Consider the following 20711-nt stretch of genomic DNA (forward strand, 5'->3'; position numbering starts at 1 on the left):
AAAAAGAAAAATAAATAGACGGGCTTGTCCACCTTGGCCGGACAGACTAAATTATTAAGTTTTTACTTTGCAAGTTTGTCCTTCCAACTTTTTTTGGACTAACTTAAAACAGGACGAGGCAAAACGGTCTATTTTATCATCACTAATCCGAACCATAATATAAAAAAAAATGAAAAGAAAAAAAAACACATTCCTAAACAATCCTCTACAAACCAATAATAGGGAGTAGTACAGATATTTTGATTAGATGCTTTCAAGAAATAAAACAGAAAAGATATTTTGATAACATGGTTAGTTGGTTTTGAGCCAAGTATTTTCTCTTTATGTGCTCTCATTACTGTTATTAAATTAATATTATTAGCTATAAAATGTGTAAAATAAAATGTAAGTGAAAGAGATAAATAATTGAAATAATTAAAATATACTTTTTCTAATATTGGTTAGTTGGTTTTGAGCCAAGTATTTTCTCTTTATTTGTGGAACATATTTATCAAAAGAAATATGTATTTAGTGGTTTGAGCTATTGTTTGACGTGTCTTGGTTTATTGAGGGTAAAATTTTAGTTTATTGGTATCTTAATATATTTAAATTTTAAAATATATTAAATAAAATATTAATGTAGAATTTAAAATAATTTTTAAAAAAATATATGGCAAGTTTAGAATTTGAAAGAAAAAAAATTATATAAAAGAAAAGATGAAAAGCCAAAAAAGCACATTCATAGCAATCCTTTACAAACCAGTAATAGTGAGTAGTATAGATATCTTGATTAGATGCCTTCAAAAAATAAAACAAAAAAGATATTTTGATAACATGGTTGGTTGGTTTTGAGCCAAGTATTCCTCTTTACGTGTCTCATTACTAAACACAACCACACTTTCTTTCTTGTTTCCTTTTCTCATTCCAAATTATTTATAACTAATCACAAACTTTGCAACTTGCTCACTCACTTAAAACACACACACTCATACTCTACTTGTTCCTCTTCACGTGTCTCATTACTACGCACAACCACATTTTCTCTCTTGTTTCCTTTTCTCATTCCAAATAATTTATAACCAATCACAAAACATTTAAATTTGCAACTAGCTGACTCACACGAAACACTAACACTCACACATTTCCTGTGACCTTACCTATTCTTCACCGTACTTCCTCTTTGTATATATATATATATATAACTCATCTTACTCTTCACTCTTAAAACTAATTCTATAGTTTTCACTTTTCCTCTGAAAAAATTCAAAATTCTTCTTCCTATTCAGACACCCATTTATCTAAGTTCCTCTTCCTATTCATATCCCATTTCTAAAAATTTCAAAATTCAAAACCCCATGTATATGTGTTTCAAGAAGAGGAACTTAGATAAATGTGTTTTTGAAATGAGAGAATTCGACAAAAAAACCGAAAATTTGGCAAGGGATTTTTCAAATGATGGCAACCCGCAGTCCGTTATGCTTGTCTCAAATTCATAGAAAACTTTCAAGATGATGAGGTATAACTATGAAACTTTTAAATTTGATGTGTTTGGTTTTCTTTTATTTTTCTATTGTAAAATAGGAAATGTCTATACTAAACTATGAATTTAAATTAGGGATGCAGTGATGGATGCAGTTACAGATATGGTCATTGCAAAGGTGATTTCATTTGTCGATAACACAAACTCAATAGAATGAACCTAATACATAGCCAAAGTCAAATATTAGCCTAAAATAGTTATAAATTTAATACTCTAAAATTCTTTTTCCCTCATTTTACCCTTCATTTAAAAGAAAAAATAAAATAAAGTTTTCTATATTCTGTGTAATATGTAATAATGATATAGCCATTATTTGTTAAATTAAATATTTTGTAACATTAATTATAATTTATCTATTAACTATAATGGATTGCTCAGTACTTAAACTCGAAAATAATAGGATGGAGTAGGAAATTCTTTATTTAATTAAATAAAATAAAATAAAAAGTATTCCTAAGTCGTTAATGCATCTTTAATTGACGACGGTTTTTTCTAAATATATACATTTAAACCTGAAAATTTTTTATTGGAGAAATCTTAAATTTTAACTCTTGGACAGTATGTAATACACTAAAAAAGTTTGTTTTAAAAATCATCTTTTCTAAAAATATATTTTAATTTTAGAGAGTAACTTATAGTCATTTCCTCCCTATTAGTTTATCATCTAACATTAGGTGGACAAGCACACATATCAATACATGCTCGAAAGGCAGATTGAAGTAGTGAGGTCAGAATATCAAAATGTCTGTCTTAAGTAGATTAAGATCAGGACTAAGGAGCAGGGACAGAGTCACTTATACTCTTATGTATGCATATGCCCCCAATAACATTTCACTTATATGTACTAATATAAAATATTGACATGTATATATATTATTTATTTTTTATAATCAGCAATATATTCAAAGAAAGGAGGGTCCAAGGGAAATCCAAACCCAACAGGATAAAAGAAAGAAAAACATCACTAGGATGTCAAACCACTAATACAACACCGGCCCTTGACTATCAATCCCTACCAAAAATCAATTGGACTTTTATACCATCCATAGTAATTACACTTAGGCTTGTTCATAAAAGTTAAATTCAAGCACCACCAAGAGAAATGAATAACTCTAAGAAAAACTTCTTTTGGGACAACAACAATATCATTGAAAATCACCTGATTTCTTGTCCACCAAAGACACCAATATGTTGCCAACCAGATTATGCAAGCAATAGATTTCGATGTTTTCCCTATCACTTTTAAGAACCAAGACAACATATGATCAACACAATTTGAAATTATTGGAATACAAATTCCCAACCAATTCCCAACCATTTCCAAACCATTCTAGTTCTAGGACAGATTAAAAAGACATAGTCTGCTTCTTCGACTTCATGAAAACAAAAAACACAAGCCTTGTCGTGTGAATTTGAAATCACGCCTATATCCCCAAGATTTGACCGCGTAGGCAAACGATTAAGAAGCACTCTCCAACCAAAAACTTTAACCTTCAATGGGACCCTATACACCCACAAAATATCTAATGCCAACTTCAAATTTGGTTGCAGAGGGAAGAAACCTGCATCATGGTTGAGAATATCATAGCAGGATTTTACGTAAAAAATGTTGAAAGAACCTTTTGGCCAGCCAACAACATCCTCTTGTCCACGAATAGGTTTTGCTTCATCCTGAAGCAAACCGATGTCACGAGAGTCCTCTTCCACGCCACTATCCAATTCCATGTTTAAACCCTCCAACTCCCACTACCAATGATCTCCCACTCACCTGCCACAGTCTATAACCACAACATGTTTATTCCCCGATACTTCAAACAAATCAGAAAAATGGCTCCTCAATGGTGAAACACCTAACCATTTAGAATGCCAAAAATAAGTAAAAGCACCACCCCCAACTTCCAAGACAACTGATTATAAAAACCTTCCTCTTGTATTGAGTCTCCAATCCCCATGATATCCTTCCACCATATTGATTCAAAGCTAGTTACGCTTTGGACATCTTTAACAAGAACTCTTCTCCTCAAGTTACCGTATTTTGCTTCAAGAAATCCCACCCAAATTGCATTTGGATCATGGATGAACCTCCATAACCACTTAGATAACAAAGCTCTATTAAAAATAGCCACATCTTTAATTCCTAACCCTCCAACATCCTTTAGCTTGCATACTATAGACCATCTCACGCACGACATATAATATTTATCAGTCGAGCCAGCCCATAAAATTTCCCACTGAATAGACTTTATCTCCTTGATCACTTTAACCGGGACTTTATAGAAATAAAGATGGTGAATAGGCATATTGGTTAACACCAAATTAATAAGCGCCACATTTCCTCCAGTTGATAATAACATGTCTTTCCAAGAGGATAATCTAGCCTTAATACAGTCAATAATCAGTTTCCAAAAATAAACCCTTCTATGTTTACCTTCAATAGTTAAACCAAGGAATTTTAAAGGTAATAAACCCTTCTTACAAGCAAAAAATTTAGAAGCTTCCATCAAGAACGATTCTTCCACCCCAATGCCATACAAACAGTTTTTCCAGAAATTTATTTTCAAGCCAAAGATCAATTCAAATCCTCTTAGAATGGACTTTAAACCCCATAGATTTGACCATGAATTATCGCAAGTTGTTGTCGTGTCATCTGCAAATTGCAATAAATTAACAGAAGTGTTGACATTCAAATTCACCCTCGTAAGCATATTTCTGTTAACAACCCTCATAACCAAATAAGCCAAACATTCTGCCATTATAGAAAACAAAAATGGAGATAATGGATCTCCTTGTCGAAGCCCCATCGTCACCTTAAAATCTTTGGTTGTTCTCCCATTAACCAACACAGAAAGATAGCTATTAAAAACCACTCCTTTCATCCATTGCATCCACTTGACACTAAAGTTCATTGCCAACAACACCTTCTGCAGCAGTCGTATGCTTGAGCGAAGTCCACTTTGAGAAGTAGACAACTTTTCTTCTTCCTAATTGCAAAGTCTATGAGTTCATTTTCCACGACAACTCCATCTAGTATTTGTCTCCCTAGTATGAATGTTGTTTGAGAAGTTGAGACAAGTTTACCAATAACCAAACTCAATCTTGTAGCCAACAGTTTCAGCACTACCTTGTAAATGCATCCTATTAAGCTAATAGGCCTGAATTCTTCCAGGTTTTGAGGATTTTCTCGTTTAGGTATTAACGTAATGAGGAACACAGAGCTTTTGGCAAGAAAGCAGTCTGATGGAACTCTTGAATTTAATTTACTACATTAACATCAATTACCCCTAACACTTCTTAATGAAAACCATATTAAAATCATCGGGTTCTGGGCTTTTATTCCCATCGCAGCCATTCATAACCTTGAGAATCTCCTCACCAGTGAAAGGCTCTTGTAACCTTACATTATCATCAGAAGAAAGCTTAGGAAATTCAGATAAATCCAAACCTGGCCTACACGAATCAAGGTTCTAGAACGTGGCAGCAAAATAATCCTTTATGGTTTTCTTTACATTGGTAACATCATCCACACCAACAGTTCCAATAATCTGACCCGAGATTGCATTCACCTTCAACCTAGTTTTAACCATGGAATGAAAAAACCTAGAATTTGAATCTCCTTCTTTCACCCATTTCATTCTATATTTCTGGTTCAAAAAGCTTTCCTTGAGATGTAATTTATTCCAAATTTCCAATTGAGCCTCACTCCCCCTCTTTAAATCTTCCTCAGAGAAAGCCTCACCACAATCTACCATTTCAGCGTCAATGCTATTAAAAACCCTCACCCCTTCATCAATCCTCAAGTCCACCCAACCGAAAACATGATTATTCCACCATCTTAATTTCTCCCTAAGGCCCTTAAGTTTTGCTACAAGAATATTACTTGCATTGTAAGACACGTGAATGGAGTCTCGAGATACTTTAACAAAGTTGATAAAATCAGGATGATCAAACCAAACATCAAATTTTTTGAACGGTTTTGGCCCCCAATCCACATTATTTGAGAGGAGGCAAATCGGCATATGATCTGAAACATCTATATCTCCCACCTTTTGAGCCACCACATTCCACTTCCTAATCAATTGATCAGACAAGAGAATTTTGTCAAGTCTGCTCTTGCAAGTACTAATAGAATTGAACCAAGTGAACTTATTCCCCACAACAGGAATATCAAAAAGTTCCATTATATCAATGAAAGAGGAAAACTCTTCCATATCCACTGATCTTAACCTACCATTCCCCTTCCTCTCCAATTCTAACTTCATTGCATTAAAATCTCCTCCAATCAACCATTCCCCCAAAAGAAGACTGGATTTCAATCTAATCAATTGTGACCAAAGAAACCTTTTTTCCACAAGGCTACAATAGGAATATACATTAATTATATAGCAATTTGTACCTTTCCGCACCCCCTTGATCCCTAAAAAACCATTTCCTTTCAAGCTAAACAATGGGCAAAACACTGTTTTCTTCCAAATTGACAAAATGCCCCCAGATTGACCAACAAAACCTGAAGTAGACCATTCAAAATCATAATTTCCCCATAAACCCCTTACCAACTTGTCATCTACTACCTGAGTTTTCGTTTCCTGCAGCAAACAAAAATCTGCTTTTCCACAAGAAACCATTTGACACACTCTTCTTCTCTTAATAGAAGAGCCACACCCATGAACGTTGAAAGTCATGAGATTCATGGAACCCTGATTTCAACCTCCCTCTTATCCTTGAAAAATATTCTATCTCTTGACTCCAAATCTCTAATGATACTTTCAAAAACTTTGTCATTCTTATCCCCTTTTAACCCCAGTTCTTTAATAGAATTCCAAACTTTTGCCGGAACATCATCCAAAAAAATTTAACTCGATCATTTCGTTGGTTGACATCAGTATCAGTGATAGATTTGTTGGTGTAAGCCCTAGACGCCAATACTTTTGGTACTTGTATCGAATTATTTATTAATAATAAAAGGCTTTTTCCTTATTAGGTTTGTTTAATAAAGTCCCTAGAATAGCTAGTCCGTTTAATGTATCAAGTGTGACTTAATCATGAGATCACATTAAACATAAGAACACTATTCTTAAAGTATCTGTAGTCGAGCTTTATTGTGAAGTGGGATAACATTAAAGCATTAAGACTATTATGTATATAGACTGATGATCACATCTCATGGATCATGGATAAGGAGTTATCAAATCTTAAACATATGTATGAATATTAAGAGTAATATTTATACTGGATTGACCCGCTATGAGAATATTATATAGAATGTTATGCAAAGTGTCATAAGTTATTCTCATGGTGATAATGGTGTATACCACCCTTCGACCTGAAACCACTATGGACCCTAGATGTAGAGTCGAGAACCTTATTGTTGATCAAACGTTGTCCGTAACTGGATGACCATAAAGACAGTTGATGGGTACTCCACAAAGCATGCTAAGGGACATGAGTGACCTAGATGGAATTTGCCCATCCTGCTTAACAGGATAAATGTCTATGGGCCCAATATTGAACTGGACAAGGATGACACGGTCTATGCCTTGTGTTCAATATAGACATAAGGACAAAAGGGTAATTATACACATAAGTATTATCACAAAAGGATTTGTCAGATCATATGACATTTTCGTGTCTTGGGTAGCAGTGATGTGTTGCTAGATACCGCTCATTGTTTATTATGTTAAATATGTGATTTAATATAATTGTCAATGCCGCGAAAACCTACAGGGTCACACATAAAAGGACGGATTGATGAGAGATAGAGTAACTAAGGAACATCGTAAGGTACTGTGCATTTAAGTGAATTGTAGAACATCGTAAGGTACGGCGTACTTAAGTAGAATACGAAATATGGTAAGGTACCACGCGCTTAAGTGATTTTGGAATATTATAAGATATGGGCCACATACACTTGAGTGGGCTTTTTAGCTTGCAGCCCATACAAGTGGTTCTATAAATATAACCCTTGTGTAGAAGCATTTGTGCAGTTGCAATTTCGTTTCTCTCTCTCTCACTCAAAGCCTTCATTCGTAGCAGCTAGCACTGAGATTGAAGGAATCCGTTCGTGTGGACTGAGTAGAGGCGTTGTCATCATTCAACGTTCGTGATCGCTCCGTAGATCTGCATCAAAGGTTACAATCGCCACAAGAGGTAACGATTCTATCACTGATCATGCTCATTCGTAAGGATCACTAAAGGAGAAATTATAAATTCCGCTGCGTTTTGGATCGCTCTTCTCCTTCAGTGGTATCAGAGCCACTTACGAAACCATGCATCTGATAGCTGTTTATTTTCTATATTTTCTGTATTAATACGATTAAAAGACCGAATGAATCAAAGAATAAACGAGTAATTAAATTTGCCATCATGTGTGTACGATTTGGATGATTGATGTTGACTATGCTTCGGAATCCGACATTAGTATGGTGAAGCAGCGATACATCAATCGTCCATAGGTTATGCAATTGAGATCGATCAAGTTATATATATGATATAAGTAATCTTGATGCAAAATACGGTATATATGATATATTGTTTCTGTTTCGTTCATTCAAACACTTAATGGTTGTTTTCCTTTGGGCGATCAATGGTCGTTTGCTTCTTGATCCGACATTAGTATGGTGAAGCAATGACGTGTTGATCAATCATACTGAGCCCACAATCGAGGTGTATTTGACGGTCTGAAATTGGTGCATTAGGGTTAATGACGGCGAAAGGGTTGTGTTGTCAAAGAGTTATGCGATTAGGGTTGTGACTGCGCAAGAGTTGTGCTTTAAAGTATCAAGTGTTGATGCGAAAAACGACGTCGATTTCAAATGAATTGTTCATTAAAAATTTCGGCCAGGGGCGCTTCCCTCTTGACCCTCGTCCGCTGATCGGTCAGCGGAACCACCGTCCGCTGATCAGTCAGTGGAACCCCTGTTCCGCTGACCGGGCAGCGGGCCCCCGGCTAACTCTGCGTAGTGTGATCGTTCGCCGAAATTTAATTTGGTTTTAATTAATTAAAAGAATTAAAATTAATAATAATAATGTGTTTATTATTATTGTCTTGTGGTGATCGGTTATGGCCTTAGTTTTCCTTTATTTTATTTTGGGTTTTTAAAATACGACATGCGTGTCGTGCCTCTCTTTTAATCTCTTAATGTACCTTCTTTTCTCATCTCACTCCCTCGTATGTAAAACGAGTTTCTTTTATGTAATGTAATGTTATGAAGAAAGAGAAGAATTCAATATCAAAGGAGGACAACCTTGAAGATCTTGCTTGGAGAAGCTTAGATCGTTATTAGGTTAGCTTAGGTTCTCTCATTGGCTTGGGAGAACAATTGCGCTAGGGGCCATAACTGTTTTATTATGTATGTTGATGTCTGTGAATATATGTTGATGCATGTGAGAGACGATTTATATGATAAATAAGCCGGTGAGATCAGAATAATTTCAAATTCCCTCAAATTAAATATTAAGTTTATGCTTTCCAAGTTTTAGCACTCATCAAGACTAGTATCGAATAATGTAGGTTTCGCCTATGCAAGGTGCATGTTCTATATTATTAAGGTGCGATGAGATAATTGTAATATCCAATTGCTAAAACAATGGGTCAAAATTAACTAAACAAATTATAATAAGATTATATATGTTTAGAAGCAAGAGTTGGAAATGATCCATGTGATGGATTGGAATAAGGAGTTATTCACCCAACTAAAATATTCGAGAGTTGTATTAGATACAATTGGAAGGAGTTCCTACCTAAATAACCTAGTTTTGTGTAATCCGCCTACGTGGACTTAAAACAAAGTGAAATGTGGATCTCGACCCACTAGAAAATCTTCCAACGGGATTTTCCGAATCAAATGGTGAGGGTCATTTGTTTTGAGTAAAATAGTTGTAGCATATTTAATTAAAGGCCTAATTAAATATGTTTTTGATACTTATATTTTTCATTATTTTCATGTAGATTACCATGACAACAAACACCTCTAACAACATTTTGCGATCAATCCTTGACAAGGAAAAATTGTCTGGGACAAATTTTCTGGATTGGCACCGAAATTTGAGGAATTTCCTCAAACATGATAGAAAGTTGTATGTCTTGGAGAAACCTGTTCCTGAAGAGGGACCTCCTAGTTCTGCACCTAAGGCAGAAAGAGATGCTTATAAGAAGCATGTCGATGATGCCAATGAAATTGCTTGTCTCATGCTAGCTACCATGAACTCAAAGTTGCAAAAGCAACATGAGAACATGGCAGCGTTCGATATGATCGAACACCTGAAGATGCTCTATCAGGAGCAAGCAAGGCATGAAAGGTTTGAAGTTTCAAAAGCCCTTTTTCAAGGCAAGTTAGCTGAGGGAGCCCTTGTAGGTCCCCATGTGCTCAAGATGATTGGGTATGTGGAAAACCTTGAGAGGTTGGGTTTTCCCCTCAGAAAGGAACTTGCGACTGATTTGATCTTGCAATCATTGCCAGATATATTCAGTCAATTTGTCCTAAATTTCAATATGAATGATATGGACAAATCTCTTCCTGAACTGCTAGCCATGTTAAGAACTGCTGAGCAGAATCTGAAGTCAAAAGGGAAGTCCATTCTGATGATCGGAAATGGAAAGAGACAGAACAAAAGACCCACCAAGAAGGGTGATAAAGGGAAAGGCAAGGAAGTTTCCAAACCCAAACCCATTGTTGCTGCTTTAAAGCCTAGTGGAGGCATAGCAAAGGAAGGCACCTGCTTCCATTGCGGTAAGATCGGACACTGGAAGAGAAACTGCCCAAAGTACCTGGAAGATAAGAAGAATGGAGTAGAGACTTCAACTTTAGGTATTTTTGTTATTGAAATTAATTTATCTACTTCTACATCATGGGTATTAGATACTGGATGCGATTCTCACATTTGTACCAATGTGCAGGGGCTAAAAAGGAGTAGAGATTTGGCAAAAGGTGAAGTTGACCTACGAGTTGACAATGGAGCAAAGGTTGCTGCTTTAGCCGTAGGAGCTTATGTATTGACTTTACCTAGTGGTTTAATAATTCAGTTAGAGAACTGTTATTATGTACCTGCAATTAGCAGGAATATTATTTCCGTTTCTGTCTGGACAAGTTTGGTTTTTCATTTATAATAAAGAACAATTATTGCTCAATTTATTTGAATGATATATTTTATGCTACTGCACAAATGAACAATGGACTATATGTCCTTGACCTTGAAATGCTTATTTATAACATTAATACTAAAAGGATGAAACCTAATGAGTTAAATCCAACTTACCTTTGGCATTGTCGATTAGGCCACATAAATGAGAAACGCATTTCCAAACTCCATAAAGATGGACTCTTGGACTCTTTTGATTATGAATCATATGAGACATGCAGATCTTGTTTAATTGGAAAGATGACGAAGTCTCCATTCATAGGAAAAGGTGAAAGAGCTAATGATCTTTTGGCCCTCATACATATTGATGTATGTGGACCACTGGACATACCAGCCAGAGGAGGTTTTCAATACTTCATCACATTTACTGATGATTTCAGTAGATATGGTTATGTGTATTTAATGAAACACAAATCAGAGTCCTTTGAAAAGTTCAAGGAATTCAAGAATGAAGTACAAAACCAACTAGGTAAGAATATTAAAACTCTTCGATCAGATCGAGGTGGTGAGTATTTAAGCCTAGAGTTTGATGACCATCTGAAAGAGTGTGGGATCCTATCCCAACTTACTCCTCCTGGAACACCCCAATGGAATGGTGTATCTGAGAGAAGAAATCGAACCCTGTTAGACATGGTCCGATCCATGATGAGTCACGCCGATCTTCCAAACTCCTTTTGGGGACATGCATTATTAACAACAGCTTACACACTTAACCGTGTTCCATCCAAAAAGGTTGAGAAGACACCATGTGAGATATGGAGTGGTAAGAAACCACATATGTCTTACATGAAGATTTGGGGTTGCGAAGTTTATGTGAAATGACAAATTTCAACTAAGCTTGAGCCCAAATCTGAAATTTCTTATTTGTGGGGTATCCTAAAGAAACAAGAGGGTATTACTTCTACAATCCTTCTGAGGGCAAAGTGTTTGTCGCTCGAACTAGAGTTTTCCTAGAAAAGGATTTTATTTCCAAAGGTATTAGTGGGAGGAAATTAGAGCTTGAAGAAATTCAAGAATCACAAAGTATTGATACACCTATAGAGGAATTAGAGCAGGAAACGCAAGTAGTTGTGGAAGAGCAACCTGCTCAAGTAGAACAAGACCAGCGTAGGTCAAGCAGGATACGTCACCTACCTGAGAGATATGGATATCTCATAACTGATCAAGGTGATGTATTACTCATGGATCAAGATGAGCCTGTGACCTACCAAGAGGTCATAACTGGTCCCGAGTCTGAGAAGTGGCTAGAAGCCATGAAATCTGAAATGGATTCCATGTACACAAACCATGTTTGGACCTTGGTAGAGCCTTTTGTAGGAGTTAACCCTATAAGATGCAAGTGGGTCTTCAAAAAGAAGACTAACATGGATGGTAAGGTACATACCTATAAGGCAAGATTGGTTGCAAAAGGATATAAAACAAATTCATGGGGTTGACTATGATGAAACCTTTTCACCAGTTGCAATGCTTAAATCTGTTCGGATTTTACTTGCTATCGTTGCATATCATGATTATGAAATATGGCAGATGGATGTCAAAACTGTTTTCCTTAATGGGAATCTTCTTGAGGATATGTACATGACACAGCCTGAAGGTTTTTACATACTAGAAGAAGCCTAAAAGATATGTAAGTTACAAAGATCAATCTATGGATTGAAGCAAGCTTCAAGAAGCTGGAATCTTCGTTTTGATGAAACAGTAAAACAATATGGATTCATCAAGAACGAAGATGACCCTTGTGTCTACAAGAAGGTTAGTGGGAGCATGATCGTTTTCCTGGTATTATATGTAGATGACATATTACTCATTGGAAACGATGTCCCTACCCTGCAACAAGTAAAGTCTTGGTTGGGGAAATGCTTTTCTATAAAGGACCTAGGTGAAGTAGCCTATATATTAGGAATCAGAATCTATAGAGATAAATCAAAAAAACTGTTTGGCCTAAGTCAAAGTACATAGATAGACAAAGTGCTGAGACACTTTAATATACATGATTCCAAGAAAGGATTCATACCTATGTGTCATACCCCAAAATTTACCCGTTAATTTTATGATACTTTCAACAGATTCAAATGGGGTCTGTTCATTTTTCAAAGCATTAATCTCAAAGGAACAAAGATCCAGCGCACAGGTTACCAAATCTAGAAGATGACCTGGACTGTCATGCTCGCTAGACGAGCAAGACCTTCGCTAGACGAAGCCCACGCTTCATCCTTCGCTCCAGCGAACCTTGTTGATTTCGCTACTGGAATGCTCGCTACCTGCTCGCCTAGCGAGTAAGTACTAGCTATGCTTTTATCCAAGTCTGGGAGCATTCGCTGGAACACTCGCTGAGTTTTCGCCTAGCGAACCCTTCGCTAGCTCACTCGCCTAGCGAAGCTTGCGAATATACAAAAATTCTGGGCCTGAATTGCCTTCAGTCTGAGCCCACCGAGACACAAAAAATCAGCTATAAATTCCAGAACTTCATTTGAAAAACGGGAGACAACAGGGAGATCAGAAAAACAACGGAGAAAACCCTAGAGGCTAATTCAGAAAACTCATCTGCACAAGGGTTACCTTCACCAACCCTATCAGGCATAAACCCTAAGATTTCTCTGCAAACCCAACGGCACAACTCAATCTCGTTCGATCCCTCCAATCAGGTTTGCCCTATTCCCACTACTCTATGCTCCCAATTTGAAATTTCTAAATGTATGAGGCATTATGTTTGAATTTGGAAGGGCGAATATCGTTAGGTTTTGCATGTGGGTTTAGATGTGCATAAATGTGTAAAACTATACTTGGAATATTCGATCACGTAATTTCTGTAATGGATGCCATAGGGTTTGGGGTTTCCGAAATCGTACCAGTATCAAAGAAGAACCCTGAACCCGCAGTCGCTCGCTAGCACCTCGCTAAGCGAACATGTAGCGAGGGTTTGCCAGGCCTTCGCTAGGCGAGGCAGTAGCGAACATGACAGTAATTGATTTTTTCTGTTTGCATTCTGATCTGTTCTGTACTTGTTTGACATGTTTTCTATTGCATTTGCATGCTGTTTGCCTGACACTATTATTACTATGATTCTTTTGTTCGGTGCAACTCTTGATTGCACCCCATCCTGTTATTCTAACATGTTTGCTGAGTTTTTGTAAGGGTTCCCGTGACTCTTGAAGAGATAGCTGGGTATTCCACTTTATTTGTGGGATATCATCGTGGAGATTTATTCTGATTACTTGACTAATTACATTGCCTTCAAATACGTGATCTTATCCCTCTCTTTATTGCCTTACGATATTACGGTCGTGTCCCGCAAATGTGGGGATACCCTTAGTAAAGACCCTTTCGATTAAATCATCATCATCCCTAAACGTATAAGTCATAGTCCCTTCGATCAAAAGGTCAATGTCCCTACAAGATAAATCATAGTCCCTCGAACGTTGCCTTCGAATATATGACTTTGTCCCTCGATGACCCTTCGTTGTAGCCTACGATTAAATGATAATCGTCCCTTCGAATGCTAAGGTATCCTTACAAATGTTGTCTTCAATGACCAATCGACGACCCCACGATGTCCCTTTACATCCAAAGGATAAGACTACTTACTTCTCAATAGCAAGGACAATTTTACCCTCCTAAGGATAGGAAATACCTATAAAGACCTTGGTTAGGTATAACTCTTAAATGCTTGCTCACAACTTAAAATACTTTTCACACCTCACACTTTTCAAAACATCTTTTAGAAAATCACCACTTGGTATACATTCGCACCAGAATCATCGTCGAGTTATATTTTTCTAAACATCTTTCAAAATCAAACAAGATAAACACTTTGTATACATTCGTACAAGAATCATTACAAAGTTAAACTCTCCTTTCAAAATATTTTCTAAACACACCATATTTCTCAAACACTTTCTCAAACAAGGAAAACATAAGTGAGTTAAGCAATTAAGAGCCCATGGATAACCATGGATACAAAGGGTGCTAACACCTTCCCTTTGTATAATGTACCTCCCGAACTCAAAATCTAATCAAGATCTTTCCTGTTCTTTTCCGCCTTTCCTTATTGGATAAAAGAAAAGTCGGTGGCGACTCTTGCTATCCGCAACATTGCTTTTCAAAGCAAAAACACAAATTCAGTTCACCGTATCACAGAACTGGCGACTCTGCTGGGGACTCTTAAAAAGAGAGGTTACCTTAAAGATAAATCACTTATGTTTTCGAATTGTTTCTTTGTCTGATTTACTTTTAAGGGATTGTTTGGGTATTCTATGCTTGAGTGAAAGATCCTACACCCGGATCTAGTGTACCTTAGGTAAGTAGCAAGAGATCATCGCGACTGTCTGGCGTATACTGGAATGGTTAAAATGATGGCTACGGTTAATGTGACACTTTGGATGTCCTGATATTCCTCTTGTTTACTTGAGGAAAAATTTGGCGTCTGCGTGGTGTCATCAAAGCATTAACCAGACCTTTAGAACCCTAATTGACTCATCCTAGCCGTTAGAAAGTAGTGAGATAACTGACTTCGGTTCCGACTGGGGTTGGTTGATACTCGATACTACACTCTTTGAGATTGGACTTTAGGGAAATTTTGGTCAACCGCTTGGTGTTGCACTGAAGTGGACTTAAGGAAAGGTCAATGATTTGAGATCCTTCTAGAACCCAGTTACTATTCTAGGACAGGTTGAACCAACCAAACTTCAGTGGGGAGGGTACTTACCTATGGAACTCATGCAAGCCTTAAAACCTAGGAATAATTGCGGTGTGACTTGTTTGTGTTTGTTGCTTACTTAACATCATAACATCATAACATCATAACATCATGACATCATGGCATGGTACTAACCGTTTCAAGGACTTAGGGATTTAACTTTGCTCTATTTTGTAAGGCTATGGCTTCCAAGAAGACCATCCGGATCAATTTTGTAGCGACCTCTCCTCAACTTAAGGATTTAGTGTCAGAACTTCCCGATCATGCTCAGTTCATCAAGAAACATGGTTATCTGCTCAATTTAGTTACCACCGGTTTCAAGGAAGATATGATGAGAGTTCTATTCCAGTTCTTCGATCCTAAACATCATTGCTTCACCTTCCCAGATTATCAGTTGGTACCCACATTAGAAGAATTTTCCAAGTTGCTTGGGATACCTATCCTTGATCAAACACCTTTCAGTGGTTTAGAAAAGATTCCGAGGTCTGAAGAAGTTGTCGCGGCTTTACACATGACAAAGTCCGACATTGAAACTAATTGGGTAACAAGAAGTGGAGTTAAGGGTTTACTCGCCAAATTTCTGATAAATAAGGCCCGAGAATTCCTAAAAGCTATGAGTGTCCACGCTTTCGAAGATGTTCTAGCATTACTAATCTATGGTTTGGTGCTATTTCCTAATCCGGATCAATTCATAGACATGAATGCTATTAAGATATTTCTCACTCATAACCCTGTGCCCACCTTGCTTGGAGACGTTTTGCATTCCCTTCACACTCGTACTATGAAAAGGCAAGGGACTCTCATGTGCTGCATACCTTTATTATCCAGGTGGTTTATTTCACACCTTCCTCAATCAGTCTTGAAGAATGAGCAAAATTTGAAATGGTCTCAAAGGATAATATCGTTATCCCATTCAGACATCCATTGGTGTCCCCAACCCAAAGAAAATGTTATCATCATTGACCGTTATGGAGAATTCTCTAACGTACCACTCCTGGGGATAAGAGGAGGTATTACTTGTAATCCTGCTTTAGCCCTACGTCAGTTTGGTTATGCTCGAAGAGACGGTCCACATGAAGCAATTATCCAAGGCATTGTGTTTGACTATGACAACGATTCTTAAGGTTTCCGTCAAAGGTTTGTACGAGCTTGGGGCATGGTGAAAAGAAGTACTTTAGGACAGAAAAACTCTATTCCTATGGAACCTTATCTCAGATGGGTACGCTCCAGAGCTCGTGAGCTTATCATGCCATATCTTGCAATCGGACCTCTGATTGTTGAACCAAAAGTTGAAGGAGGTACCCCTCAGATCATTCCTTATCCAGATATGCCTACCAATGTTGAAGAATTAAAGAAATCTTGGATCCAGTTGAGGGAGGAAAGGGATACTTTTGAAGCTCAGTTATGTGCTGAAAGGAATAAAGTATTAGAGCTCACCAGCCAGCTTAATGAGGAACGAAGTCTCAATGCATATCTCCTCCCAAAAAGAAGCCGTCCCTGGGAGACTTGAGCTTTCATTTTTTCTTGTAATGAACATTGATTAAAGAAATTATTAATAAAAGTTCCCCTTTTTGGTGGTTTACGCAAAGTTAAATTCCAAAAGTCCTTGAAAACATTTCATACATTGCATAGCATAACACAACATTGCATAACAGGTACTCTAAAAGAATCAATGTTCTCACAGTTTTCCTCCAATCAGGAAAATGGCCCTCGAACAAACTGTCAAGGATCTCTAGGCTCAGAATGCTCAATTCAAGGAGATGATCTTGAACTTATCCAAGGGGCAGGAGGAACTGAAGACTCTATTGCTCGAGAAGAAGAAAGATAAGAAATCGGTGAGTTACATTTACCCGGGAAGAAGGTTTAGAAGACAGGCTTCAGGAGCCAAGATTGGAATTCCGAAGGATAAAGAAGATGAGACAGAAAATGATTCGGAAGATGAGAATGCTGATCCCTTCAACCTTGAGGACGACTATGAAAATTATGAAAATGAACAGTACTCTCCGAGGGATGATAAGTATAAGTTGCTGGAAGAACGTATGCTAGCTATGGAGGGTCAGAAGGCGCCTGGTCTGGATTTCGAAAGCTTAGGTCTGGTCTCGGATGTGGTCATTCCTCGCAAATTCAAGGTCCCCGCTTTCACTAAGTATGATGGTGCGTCTTGTCCTCAGATGCATCTGAGAGCTTATGTGAGAAAGATTCAGCCGTATACCACTGATAGGAAGCTATGGATCCATTTCTTCCAAGAGAGTCTGTCTGGCACACAGTTAAAGTGGTATTATCAGCTCGAGAGCTCTAACATCCGCACCTGGACTGATTTAGCGACAACTTTCTACAAGCACTACCAGTATAATTCTGAATTAGCGCCTACTCGGCTACAACTGCAGAATATGACTATGGGCTCTAAAGAAAGCTTCAAAGAATATGCTCAAAAATGGAGAGACTTGGCTGGCAGAGTCAAACCCCCTATAACTGATCGAGAATTAGTGGACATGTTCATGGGTACACTGACTGGCCCATTCTATAGCCATCTATTGGGAAGATCCTCATCGGGTTTCACTGAACTTATATTGACGGGTGAACATGTTGAAAGCGGCATTCGAAGTGGAAAGATACAGGCGGCTACCTCTGCAAGCACCAAAAAGTCCTATCAGGGGAAGAATGAATCAAATGCTGTGTACGGTCAAAGGGGTCGTAACAAGAAAAATCGTAACCATACTGTTGGAGCAGTTACGATTGCAGCACCGCCATCTCAAAACTTCCAACACAGACAAGACAGGCCAAGAAGGCAGTTTACCAAGATCAATATGACTTTAGCACAAGCACTGCAGGGTATGCTAAAAGCAAATTTAATTACCCTCAGAGATCCTCCTGCAAATCCCAACACTACTTCTCCTCGTTATAATCCCAATGCCAGGTGTGCATATCATTCCGATAGCCCCGGGCATGATACAAACGATTGTTGGTTGTTGAAGAATAAGATTCAGGATATGATCGACGCTGGAGAAATTGAATTTGATCCTCCGGAGACTCCTAATGTCATCACTGCTCCTATGCCTAATCATGACAAGACTGTTAATGCTGTAGAAGATGCTGATAGCGATTGCGACTTGGATAGCTGGATTTTCCCAACAATTGGTGACGGACTCAATAATTGGAAGGCTGAAGACACTATCCCGATTTCCTTTAGTCAGGAGTAATTGTTATTGCTTATTTTAGTGTTTCAAATTTTTTAATTTTTATTATGAACAATTGAACTTCTTAAAGCATTGTGTCTATGCCCGGGGCACAATAGCTAATTTGTTGAGGGTTTTGTCATTTTCATAAGCATATTCACATTCAATAAATCAATGGACTTTTTGCATTCAAATATTGCGCTATTTATCTTTCCTGTCATCTTTCAAATAAGCTATGTTTTCTTACACACACTCACGTAACAAATTGCAGATCCATATCCACTCTGGATCCTGTTGATAATAATTCTGCTACTATTAATTATGCCTTTGAAAATCCGATCTACCAAGCCGAGGATGGAAGTGAGGAAGATTGCGAAGTACCTGGAGAGCTTGCCAGACTGTTACTGCAAGAAGAAAAGACTATACAGCCGCATAAGGAATCAATTGAAATTGTAAATCTGGGTACTGAAGTAGACAAGAAAGAAGTCAAAATAGGAGCAGGCTTGGAAAACAATGTCAAAGAAAGATTGATTCAGATGTTACATAACTATGTAGAGATTTTTGCTTGGTCTTATGAAGACATGCCAGGACTGGATACTGATATAGTAGTACATCATTTGCCAATGAAGGAAGATTGTCATCCTGTTAAGCAAAAGGTTCGTCACATGCGTCCTGAAATGTCTGAGAAAATCAAAGTCGAGGTTATGAAACAATTTAATGCAGGTTTTCTAGCTGTTACTTCTTATCCTCAATGGGTTGCTAATGTGGTACCAGTGCCAAAGAAGGATGGTAAGGTGTGAATGTGTGTAGATTACAGAGATTTGAATAAAGCAAGTCCCAAAGATGACTTTCCACTTTCGCACATTGATGTTCTGGTAGATAACACCGCTCAACACAAGGTATTCTCATTCATGGATGGATTCTCAGGTTATAACCAGATTAAGATGGCACTTGAAGACATGGAGAAAACTACGTTTGTGACGCAATGGGGCACTTTCTGTTACAAAGTAATGCCATTCGGTTTAAAGAATGCAGGGGCAACATACCAGCGTGCTATGGTGGTTTTGTTCCATTATATGATCCATCATGAAATAGAGGTATATGTGGATGACATGATAGCCAGGTCTCATACTGAAGAAGAACATCTCGATCATTTATACAAACTGTTTGAGAGGTTGAAGAAATACAAGTTGAGATTGAACCCGAACAAATGCACCTTTGGAGTAAGATCCGGTAAACTCTTGGGCTTTATTGTCAGTGGTAAAGGAATTGAGGTTGACCCGGCTAAGGTGAGAGCTATTCAAGAAATGCCAGTTCCCCGTACTGATAAAGAAGTCAGAGGTTTCTTGGGACGCTTGAATTACATTGCCCGATTTATCTCCCATTTGACTGCTACCTGCAAACCCATCTTCAAATTACTGAGGAAAAATCAAGAGATAATATGGAATGATGAATGTCATGAAGCATTTGACAAAAACAAGAAGTATCTCCAAGAACCTCCAATTCTGATGCCACCAGTTGAAGGAAGACCTCTAATCATGTATTTGACCATGTTAGAAAATTCAATGGGGTGTGTGTTGGGGCAACATGACGAGTCTAGTCTGTAACACCCCAAAATTTGCCCTCCTTATTCACGCATTCATTTTTAGGTCATTTAACATTACATACATTGCATTTCATCATGTCAATCGGGATTAGCTCCAAGAAGCTTGAACATCATCCAGGACACTTTGTGGGTTCTATTTAGATGATCAGTCAACAAAGGGAAAGACTTGAGTTACTTCCAACAGGGGTCTATTCGTTTTTTTCTTTTTTTTAAAAAAAAACCAAAAAAAAAACGACAATTTTTTTTTTAAATAAATAAATAAAAGAAAAAATCTCAGATTTGGACCTCTCTCATTTGAGCCCACAAAGCCATGAAAATCAGGTTATAAAAGAGGGAGAACAGACAGAAAAAGGAAGAGAAGCAAAATACTCTGAGGTTTCCTTGAAACAAAACCCTGGACAAAACCTGGAGAGAAACCTGACAGAGAACTCAGAGTAGCCTCCAAACCCTGAAGGGAACTCAACTGCACAAAATCACCTCTGCCTCACATAAACCCTAAAGATTGTTTTGTAAACCTCACGGGTGCAACTCAATTTCAATCAAGCTCTCCAATCAAGTTTGCCCTATATCCATCATCTT

At 37.5% G+C, this 20711-nt stretch overlaps 1 long non-coding RNA gene across 1 annotated transcript; it reads left to right on the forward strand.

Annotated features, from left to right (window-relative positions):
• Positions 1 to 917: 917 nt before the first annotated feature.
• LOC127130304 (uncharacterized) lies at positions 918 to 12196 on the forward strand. The gene is made up of 3 exons (XR_007806440.1): positions 918 to 1495; positions 1595 to 10323; positions 10413 to 12196. It is a non-coding gene; the product is annotated as an uncharacterized LOC127130304 (long non-coding RNA).
• Positions 12197 to 20711: the final 8515 nt, after the last annotated feature.

This window comes from Lathyrus oleraceus, chromosome 1 (genome assembly GCF_024323335.1).
Source record: "Lathyrus oleraceus cultivar Zhongwan6 chromosome 1, CAAS_Psat_ZW6_1.0, whole genome shotgun sequence".
In the NCBI taxonomy this organism is placed as follows: domain Eukaryota; kingdom Viridiplantae; phylum Streptophyta; class Magnoliopsida; order Fabales; family Fabaceae; genus Lathyrus; species Lathyrus oleraceus.